This window comes from Pteropus alecto, unplaced genomic scaffold, assembly GCF_000325575.1.
Source record: "Pteropus alecto unplaced genomic scaffold, ASM32557v1 scaffold177, whole genome shotgun sequence".
Lineage (NCBI taxonomy): Eukaryota > Metazoa > Chordata > Mammalia > Chiroptera > Pteropodidae > Pteropus > Pteropus alecto.
Genome location: NW_006442207.1, coordinates 10947347 through 10958111, shown reverse-complemented (window position 1 = coordinate 10958111; position 10765 = coordinate 10947347). Strand labels below are relative to the sequence as shown.

Below are 10765 nucleotides of genomic sequence, written 5' to 3'. Positions count from 1 at the left end.
ACCCACCCATCCATCCATCCATCCATCCATCCATCCATCCATCCATCCATCCATCCATCCATCCATCCATCCATCTGACTCACCCACCCACCTGTTCGTGCATCCATCATCCCAGCTCTGCCTCAAATCCTCCCTTCACCAAGATCCTCTCCTTCCCAGCTGGCCAGCAAGCTTCCTCAGACACATGACTCAGATCTTTAAAAACCATCCAACCCGTCTGGCCTAGGGAATGGGGCACAACCAGAGGTACTTGGGAGCTCTCTGAGTCCTTTACCTCTTCCTGCTGCCTCCAGGTAGGGAGTCTCTGGGTGAATGAGAAACCCTTTTCTTGATACGAGTGACTGAGTTTCCTTTCATGGTGAACAGCATCTTTATTCTTTAATATGAGATACCCCCAAGTTCAAATGTCTAGGAGAGGAAATACCAAACAGAAATGCACACTAAGGTGTAAGTGACTGATGCGAACTTCTCACCTGAGTGCGGCTGTGCCCTGGGAGCAGAGGCAGGAGAGAGCCTGAGTGTGTGGGGACCACACAGGATTAAGGCATGGGGGCGAGCAGTTCTTAGGCTTCTTCTGGGCCAGTGGTTTCAAACTGAAAGGCTATACTTTGAGTAGAACTCCTTGGCTCATTGCTATCTCTGGATTTACTCTGTCTCTCGAGAGGGTGGTGGAGAGCTTAGGGCTGGAGGCCACACAGGCTGTGGACTCTGATTCTGGTGGTTCCAATTGCAACTTCCGCCTTCTAGCTGTGTGCCTGCAGACAAGTTATAAGCCTCAGCTTCTTCATCTGTACAATAGGGATGATGATAATATTGATCTTCTAGGGTCGTTGTGAGGATTTGATGAAATAAGGCTTGTGCTTCACTTTGCATAATGCCTGGCATGCAACAGCTCAAATGATAGTTATCATTATCGTCATCATCATTGTCATCCTCATCCTCGTCATTTATAAGTTCAGGAGATGAATTTGGAGCAAGAGGAGGAAGGATTTGCACATCCGAACCATTAGTCATAGCACTGCCAGATTGAGCAAATACAAACGAATCCGTTATTTAACTGAAATTCAAATTTAACTGGTTGGTACTTTATCTGGGAACTCTGATCGATAGAGTCTCTCAGAAGCCGGTCTGGATCTCCTCCCCCATCTCGGTCCCAATTTGGACCATCATCGAAGTGGTCGGGGAGGAAGTGGGGGCCAGCCCTGCACCGTGGCTGACCACTGCTCAGCACCCTGTGGTGATTGGGGTGAGGGAAGCTGCTGGGCAGAGGCCGTGTGTGCGTGGGGGGGGCGGGGACTTGGTGGGGTGCTCTGTGTGACACAGAAGCTGCGCGCTTGGCGGATGCGGAGGGCATTGTGAATCAGAGTGCTTAGACTCCAGCTCCTGCCAGCAGGCCGTGGGCAGAGACAGTAGCAGCGAGTGTGGAGTCACACACACCACAGTTCTCAGTAGCAGGAACACAGCGGTGGGGACTTTTGGAAAGAAACGGCGAGCAGAGCTCAGAGCTCTCCCGCCCCAGTGGGTGTGCAGGTGGCCTCGCCGCCCGTTTTCTCCCGTTCCTGCTCTTTTTCCTTCTCTCTCCTCTTTTTCCCTCTCCTCCCTCATCTCCTTCTCTCCCCTCCCTTTTTCTCCCCCTCTCTTGAATCCCCTCCATACCAGCCTTTTTGAGGGAGCCGGTGTGGGTGGGATTCTGACGCATCCATGGTTACCTGCTGCTCCACACCCCCAGGGTTCTGTCCCTCTACCTGCTGACTCCTGGAACCTCCCACCGGGCCAGTTCTTGGCAGTATGGCTCCGAGTACCTACAGCAAAGAACAAGGGCAGGTTCTGTGTGACCTGTGGGAGATGAGCCCATCCTTTCCCCTCCAGGTAGGCACACATGGCAGGGAAGCGAGGACATGTCTCACAGAGGTGCAGTCAGTTTTGAGTATAGCTGGGAGTGGCCTGTTCATCAGTTAATGTTATATTTTCCATCTTTTTAGGGAAGCTGTCCCCAACCTTTTTGGCACCAGGGACCTGTGCTCCTATGAGAATCTAATGCCTGATGGTCTGAGGTGGAGCTGAGGCGGTGATGCTAGCGCTGGGGAGTGGCTGCACATGCAGAGAAGCTTCACTCACTAGCCTGCAGCTCACCTCCTGCTGTGCAGCCTGGTTCCTAACTGGTCATGGACAGGTCTGGTCTGCGGCCTGAGGGTTGGGGACCCCTGATTTAGGCGACTCAGACTCTGGCTCCCCAGTCTTCTTGCCTTGACATGCAAAGCCCTTCATGATCTGTCCCCTCTGTCTCTTGTGTCACCTTCCATCACTCCTCCCCTCCACCACCGGGTAAATGGAAATGCTTATAATTCTAAGAAAGCTCTTTGCCTCTCACACCTCCAGGCTTTGATACATTTTGTTTCTCTGTTGCTTGAGCAAGATCCACTCATCCTTCAAAATTTAGCTCAGATGCCTCCTCCTCTGAGAAACCCACCTGACCAGCCCCTGGCTGACTTGGCCTTCAAGGCTCTTTCTCCTGTGGTCTGCTCACTTTGTCCATGTTGCCAATGAAGTTCCTGTTACCTTATGAAGTCGTAGTTGGTTTTTTTTGTATATCTAGTTCTTCATCCAGATAGGAAGTTCCCCAAATTGTGTCTTTAACTCCTTCCTGCCTCAGGGCCTTTGCATGTGCTCTTGGAGCTTCACGAATGCCCTCATGAACATTCTCACTGTTCATGAGACTGGCCCCATGTCACCCTTCATATCTCAGATTCAATATCATCTCATCGAAGAGGCCAGCCCTGATTCTCCTCACCCCTACATAATCATTTTATTTATTACAACACCCTTTTCCCTCCGGCAATGCTTTATTACGACTTAAAATTTAATTTATTTCTTTTTTTTTTTGTCAGTCTTCAGCACTAGATGATAACACCTATGAGGGCACTGCCCCTGTCAGCTGGTTCACTACTGCGTCCCCACCACCTAGTGCTATGCCATTTGCTGAAGGGCCGAAGAGTGAGGCTTGGGGAACAGACGCTGTGAAGGCCTAGAGAACGGGAATTTCAGATCAGGATTACCCGGATGTGGTTAACCGAGAAGAGAGGAACTGGGGATGGGTTTCTCTGTAAACTGTACCATGTCATCTCATCTGTGGCTACATCAGTGACATTTGGAGCAGTTACCTTCACTGTGTGGCATCAGCCATTTCTCTTCTTTGTCCTGTTTCAGTTTTCATGTGTGTTTCTTTGGAATTCTTCAGTTTGGTTTGTGTCTAGCAAACCGAAGTGTTCTTTTGCTGAAAATATAGAGGAGTTTGATGGAGAGCAGCTACAGTTACTGGATCACCTCTTGGTTTAGGCACAGTGAGGGGCTGGAATGTCCTTTATCCTTTGCCTGCAGGTGGGAGATTTCCTTACAAATATATGTGGCTCTGGGTGGTAGTACCCACAAAGGCCTGTTGGTGATGAAGTTCTGTGGACGCTGGGTCTCCTCGGGGTGGGGCAGGGGGGTGAATCTGAGGGGTCCGGGGGCCTCGTTTCTGCTGCTTCATTCCTCTGAGAAAGGAGGACTCTGAAGTCCCAGCCCTGAAGCCCGCACTGAGAGCTCCCCATCCAGGGGAGGTGCCCAGAGGAATGATCTGCTTGGACTCCCATAATTTTCGGAGGTAGAAATCAGGGTTCATGGAGAAGAAACACTTTGCCTAAATCACAGGGTTGAGGCAGGACTCGAATCCAAATCTCAAGTCACCTCACCTGGGGCGCTTTGCCCTCATCGTAGCTCGAGCCTCATGGAATCCAGCATGTCAATTCAGAGGCGTGGGCTTCTGTGCGGCAGGAACCTTTATATTTACTTTCATTGTACAAAGATAAGCCTCTTCTTTCACGGTCCTCCTCCTCCCTCCCATTCATCGACCTGAGCACACTGAGTTGATGAAGGCAAGGGCTTGGGTTCCAGGGTCGTGGGTGGGAAACAGGTCTTTCCCAGTATCTGTGATCCAAATAGACCCTGCTTGCCTCTGGCTGTGCTTGTCGGGACCAGGCAGGGCTGCTGAGGGCTCCTCTCTGTTAGCAATGACCCGATCAGCAGGTCTTTTTGGAAAGAGAGCACCCACGTCTGTCTAGAGCACTTTATTTTTCAGATACAGGTTTTAAAAGGTTGTTTCTATGTATTTAACCTTTTCCAGCTGAAGGATCCACCAGAAAACTCTTCCTCAAACTGCTTTGGTTCAGGCGTGTGATTGCAGCAGGCCCCAACCACTGTATCCTTAAGGACAGTGTCCAGGGGGCTGGGCTTGGCCGGCAGCCTGTGGGCAGTTTGCCCTGCAGTGCTATTGTCCTCCTGACCTGCTGTAAGGGATAGGTAAGGAATGGAGGGAAGGATTCCATGGTAACGAGGCTGGAGAGCCCTAGCGCCATGGTGTCATAGCAACCGAATGGAGGAATTCCATCCACATAGTGACAGGGAGACCCTGGGACCTATCAGACTCTGCCTGGCTCACTGCATCAGCAGCCAGGCTGTGGCCATCCATGATGCGGGTGGTGGTGGGAGGACAGTGAAAATGACTAGGATGGGAGGGTTGGAAGAAGTTGTTTTGTGTGGGTTTGGAAAACTAAAAAATAAAATTCTTAAAAGATGGAGAAGTAGAAAGGGTTCTGCCAGATAAGTACCAATAAAAGAGAAAAAAAACAATACAGATCTGGCTTTAGGTCACATCTTCTAGGAAGTGTTTCCTGATTCGTCCCCCTTCCAACATGTGCCATTTAATTTATTTTCTGATTCCTTGTCTGGTCTGGAGCATTTGACCCTGGCTTTGGGGACAAAACTCATCCCAGTTTTCTTCCTCTCTCTAGTAACATTGTTTTTCTCTGTTCCTTTTGCTCACTCAGGACATGGAGTAGATGCTACAATAACAATCATAGGCTCCTCTGTTCCCCATCATGTATTTCCAGGCCATATGGCTTTTAATGTTTCCAGGTGTGTCCAATTTGGCTAATTAATGGACTGTGGTATGTGTTGATTTCTCTTTCATACCTCAACCCCTCCCCGCCACCCCTCCCCTTCCCATACAAGTGTCTGGTTTCTTATCCTGCAGTGGGGACACATGCTGATATATGTGAGTTGATCATGACTTAAATTAGTTGATCAGGAAGAGGCTTTTGTGGCTGGTGTCTTTTAGCGACCTGAGACCATCTCAATATAGATCTAAGGAAGGATTTGAGCCTTCATTCTCTTTCCTCATCAATTGAGAAAGGATGGGGGGCATGGAGGATTTGGAGGCCCTGGGTAGAAAGAACAGAGGTTAGGATGGATGGCTGCAGGGTGTTCTGTGCCCATAACAGCAAAGAAAAGGAAGTTGGACGTTGGCCTTCCAGCCGTGGGTCTGCATCATTGGTACCTCGGTGGTCAAGGGCAGCTTTAAATGCAAAGAGTCTTTGAGGCTTTTGGGCACAAAATGGGTTGAGCTTTCTGTGGGTGCACAATGAGCTCCTTGTAAGGTTGGGCCATAGCTTACACTTCTCTGTCCCACATGGCACCTATACAAGGATTGCCATCTATATTAGTTGAATCATCCTTGTCCTTGTCAAACATGTTTGTATCCTGGGAGGCCTCACATTTCAGTTGAATCAGAATTACCTGGAAATCTGTTTAAATGTCCAGCATTCGGGGCCCCACCCCAAAGATTCTGATTCAGCAGTCCTGGAAATCTGCTTCTCTATTTTTAACAAGCTGTGCAGGTGATTTTGATGGAGGTCATCTGGGGACCACACATTTAGAAACACTGGTCTCCCCGGGGTCGTTCCTCATACAGCGAAGCGCCTCTGAGCCACATAAACTTCAAGGCTTGCTATTCTTAGTATATTCACAAATAGTTTTCAAAACAGTAAGATAGCCCCTGAGTGGCTGACAGACCCGGGAACCTTGCCTTCCCCAGCAGAGGAGAAAGCATCAATTCAGTTCTTCTTTAGCCTTAACTCATGAAGTCGGGAGGCAAAGGCAGGTTGGCTGAGCTCCAGTGTACTGAGTGGGAGGTGATGAGGCCCTCACTGGTTGTGCGAGGTTTGCATACAGGCAGTGCGGGTGAGCTGCTGTTATTTCAGCCGGCCACATCATGAGATCTGTGAAAAGTGAGGGGATAGGGAATTTCGGGGGAGGACTTGCCATTTTGTGTGTGTGTGTGTGAGGGGGGGGCGTGTCTCTAAAGATAGGAAAGCAAAGCCATTTATAAGCCAACCTACTTTGCAGAAAGTTCAGAAAAACCTATCCCGTATACCGTACTTTCTTTCATTCTGATTTTTCCTGCTACAGTTGGTTATTGGGAGGGTGTTGATGGCTATAACAGCCTTGACAGTAATAACCAAGAGCTAACATTTATTATGCACACACTCCGTACATGCACAGTGCTAAGCACTTAATGTTTATTATCTCATTTAATCTTCACAATGGCCCCATGACGTCTAATACATCACCACTCTCCATTTGACAGTGGGGAAAACTGAGGCTTCAAGAATAACCCTCCCAGTGATTTACAGCTGGTGATGGACCGATGTGAGATTTGATGCAGTCCCTCGGTTGGAAGCATTATACAAGGAGGAGATTCTTTTATTCACCTTCCTTCTCTCCCCTCTTAAAATGTACATTCTTCTCTCATCCTGTTTATCCTATGTCACCTCTATTTTTGATAGTTTAGTATAGGACATGGCAAGTGGGAATGGAATTGAACAAACGGATTTTTTGAAGCACCTGTTTGAAACCAAACTTCCTTCAGTAAGACACTCAGGATCAGTAGGATGAGCACAGGTTTTGTGTAAGGGACTAGGTAACAGATGTGATTACAAAGCAACGGGGCTGTGATTATCTGTGTGGTTGTCAGCAAAGCCCCTCTCCTGTGTTTGTGACAGATGTCCTCTGCTTGATGGATTCCTTTCAACATCAGGCACAGAAGTTCTTTTCTCTCCTTCCTCTTGGTGGGCAAATGAATATGCATATCAGCATAAAAGTCTAAATTTTAAGGATGAAATTCAGAACCAGAAACTACCCTTCCTGAGACGTCCCAAGTAGGTTGTTGGTTTGGGGAGGCAGCATGGCATTAGGGGAGGAGTTTTGGAAGTAGGTGGTACAAATTCTGCCTCTCAGTTCACCTTGGGCTAGTTACCTAATTTCTCTTAGTTGCTGTGTCCTTGTTTCTAGGACATGTGTAGTATCACAGTGAATGCAGTGGATACGGTCCTATATCCCCCCTCCTCCAGATGAGCCTTCATTTCCCTTAGCTGCTAAGGAGTGTTGGCAGCTGAGTCCTTCCTTAGGAATTGCCCTTGTCATAAAAGAGCTGCCTAGCCCAAGGTCATGCACACTCCCTGGGGGCAACCTGTGTCACTGTCAAAAGTGTAGTGGCCTGGCCATCTTGACTTAAGGTAGAATAAATCCAGAGCTCCCTTGAGAGCTGAAGCCTCTGTTGTGGCTGCATCATACCTCTGCCTCCATGACTTCATCTCCCTCTGCCCAGGCCTGCAGCCTTTACTTCCCCACAGGTGTTTATCTTGAGTGCTCCTCCCCTCACTCTCCAAAATACTCCTGCGTGCAAATCTCTGTTTCACAGCCCTGGGTACCCAATCTACGATGCTTCACTTACAGTATTTTGTGATAATTAAATGAGATCATTGATGTAAGAGCCTAGTGTAGTGCTTGAAAAACAGGAGGTCCTTCATAAATATAGCTTTTATTTTATTAGCTTTAATGTTTGGTAAAATTTATAGCTATAAAATTTCAAGACACTTTTCTATGTTTTGGGAAAATATTGAATATGCAGTCATGATTAGGGCTCGATACATTTCAGTGAAAGTAGGAATTCTTTGGCGTTCTGAAGGAAGCTCTTCTATTGATTCCTGTCAAACTTCATTATAAGAAGTGGTTTGGGACATTCAGATCAGCTTTGTGTGATGGAATTTTATCATGGTGATTTAAAAAAACTTACTAGAAATCATATGCTCTCTGAAGCATGTTCTCAAAGATATTTTCACTTATAGGAAGTGCTTAAACAAACTTGATCTTTTAGTGAGGAAATAATGAAGAAAAGAAGTATAAATTCAACAGCGGGAAGAGGGGATTTGTTGTCATTCATACCTGCTCTTTTAATCTTCCACGTGTGTGTGTGTGTCCCTAAGAGTGTGTTTGTGTTTTCTTGTTTACTGGAGCGTTAGGGAACTTAGGTGATGGTTACCAGTGTGGTTAGGATACTAAAGGATCCACTGAGGGAAGAGGTACTGCTATGCCTTTAAAAAAAGAAAAGGTTGAGATATAATTTACATATAACATCATATTAGTTTCAGGTGTACAACATAATGATTCAATATTTGTATATATGATGAAAGGCTCACCACACTAACTCAAGTTAATAACCATTGCTACATGTAGTTACAACTTTTTAGGGTACCACTTAAAAATAACATCTTTAGTAGATGGGTATAATAGAAGTAGAAAAGGAATGGAAAGAAATTCCCACATTACTGAAATGTATAACATGAAAAGTGAAAGGCCCTTCTTCATCTCTGCCTCACAACACAAATTCCACCCCTCTGAGGTCACCACTACCACAACTCATGTCTCCCTCAGCTTCCTCTATATGTGTATGATCACATGCATAATGATGATGTAGGTTGTGTATATATATGTATATATGTGTATGTGTTTTTTTATATAAATGAGATCCTATCATACATTCTATTATGTAACTTGCTTTCCCCCCCACTTACTCTAATTGGACATCTTTCTTAATCTGTATAGATGAACCTACTTCATTCTTTTTAATGCTTGTGCATAACACTCCATTGAATGGCTACACTAAAATTTATTTGAGACAACCACCATTGGTGGCCAGCCAGGTTGTTTCCAGCTTTTCAATACAATAAACAAAGGTGCAATCACTATCCTTGCTCATAGACTCATTATACCATTTAAACGTAGGACCCTTGACTCACACAGGGTAGGATGTACACTAGGTGCTGAATCAGTAATGGTTGCAGTGAATCAAAGGTTAGGTGCAACTTAATGGGAGATTGAAAGGCATAGTTCGCCTTAGCATACAGCCCGGCAGTGATTTTTCAGGAGAGACTGACCATCATATATAGATTTGGACAAGAAAAGAGTCTGGTGCACTGAGGTCTTTGGTGGATGTTAGTTTTGGCATGATGGTCCAGGTCGTGGTCTAGCTGGCCACTCTTTTTTCTTGCCGTGGGAACCTTTCCTGAGCGTGGGCTTTGCTTGTATGCTGAAGTTAGGATAAGCCGTGTCTCCTTCCTTTGCAGTTCTAGGGTATGAATTTTGATTCCAAACACATTTGAGGATGATCACAGGGCTGTCACCCAAGCCAGTTAAAATGCTCAAGCTTTACATGACAGGGGGACCATTCAAAGAGAACAGATGTCACTCGGGTGCTGAACCTCTACCATGTAAAGAAGAATAAAAAATGATCCCCTATGAATAGTTAATTTTAAAATGCATCCAGAGCACACTCTGTGACATAGTAGTTGATCTATAGCCCCATTAATGCGTCTAAATAAAGGTTCTATGTAATGATGCCATTTAGCATATTTGTGGTCCTGCCTGTGGTTTAATTCCATCCCTAGGAGCCCAAGCAAGTCCAGTCCACTCCATGCTGCATGCTTTATTGAAGGGTGACTTTTTAAGTTTTTCTGGGGGAGCATTATTACCTGAAGTTCAAAGGAGGAAGTTTTCCTGATGACCATAATTTCTCTTTCCAGGAATTCACGGACCTTGCAAATCCATTTGCACAGTCTCCTTTTCTTCAAAGCATTCCCTCATTTCCTCTGCATAACACTCTCATGGAGCAGGGTAGATATAGGTAGACCCATTCTACGGATATAGAACCTGAGGGTCAGAGGTTAGTGAGCTATGCAAGGTCACGCTGGGCCAATGATAGGACTTAGACCTGGATTTCCTGCTTTGTAGACATCGTAGTCTTTTTCTGCAGATAAGAACCCATTAGACATAAAGCTGTGTACACACAGACTGTGTGCACTTTTACACATTACAGTGAGCACAAAACACATTCATTGTGTGCAAATTCCTGAGTGAGAGCTTTGAGAGTTTTGTTTTGCTTCTGATATTTCACAGCCCTTTTGCTGCCACTCCTGCGATTCAGCCTTTGCTGACTATTTGGCACAGGTATACATGCACCTACAGGTGGATCATGTCCCACAAATTAAATATAAAGCCATTTAGGAAGAAAGAAGAGTGATTTCATTATAAGGACACCTAATCAGAGCCCTCATTGAACAAATGGCTATTGAGTGCTCACCCTGTATAACTCTGGGATGGACAGAGAAAAGGTAAACAAGCTGTTCAAAGAACTGTCGTTACCCCGAGGAACTTGCAATCTACTTGAGGAGATGGGAAGACATATAACACAAGAAAGGATATAATCAGTTGTCCAGCATGAGTCATGGAAGTCTCCTCTAGAATTTTGAAGAAAGTAAACTCGCCGTGGCCTGGAGGAGTCATAGAAGCAGCATGGGCCCCTGCATTCTTACAGCAGAAGGGCCTGAGAGGCTAGGTAGCACTTGGGTGAAGGGAATGGGAAAAGGAAGAGCATTTGAGGACGCCGTGAGCCCCAGGGGTTGGCAGTTCATGAGGGAATGTCAGGTAGTCATAAGCAGGAGTGATCCATCATGTTGCTTCTGATCATGTTTGTCAGCTTCCAGGGGATCTTACAGAGTGCCTGAATCATTGACTCCTAGGACCCCTTTGCAGAGAAAAAGCCCAAGTGTCC

At 46.2% G+C, this 10765-nt stretch overlaps 1 protein-coding gene across 1 annotated transcript in view; it reads left to right on the top strand.

Moving 5' to 3' along the window:
- The window catches only part of SORCS3 (sortilin related VPS10 domain containing receptor 3), a 523893-nt gene that overhangs the window by 39091 nt on the left and 474037 nt on the right, over positions 1-10765 (top strand). The window lies entirely within an intron of this gene.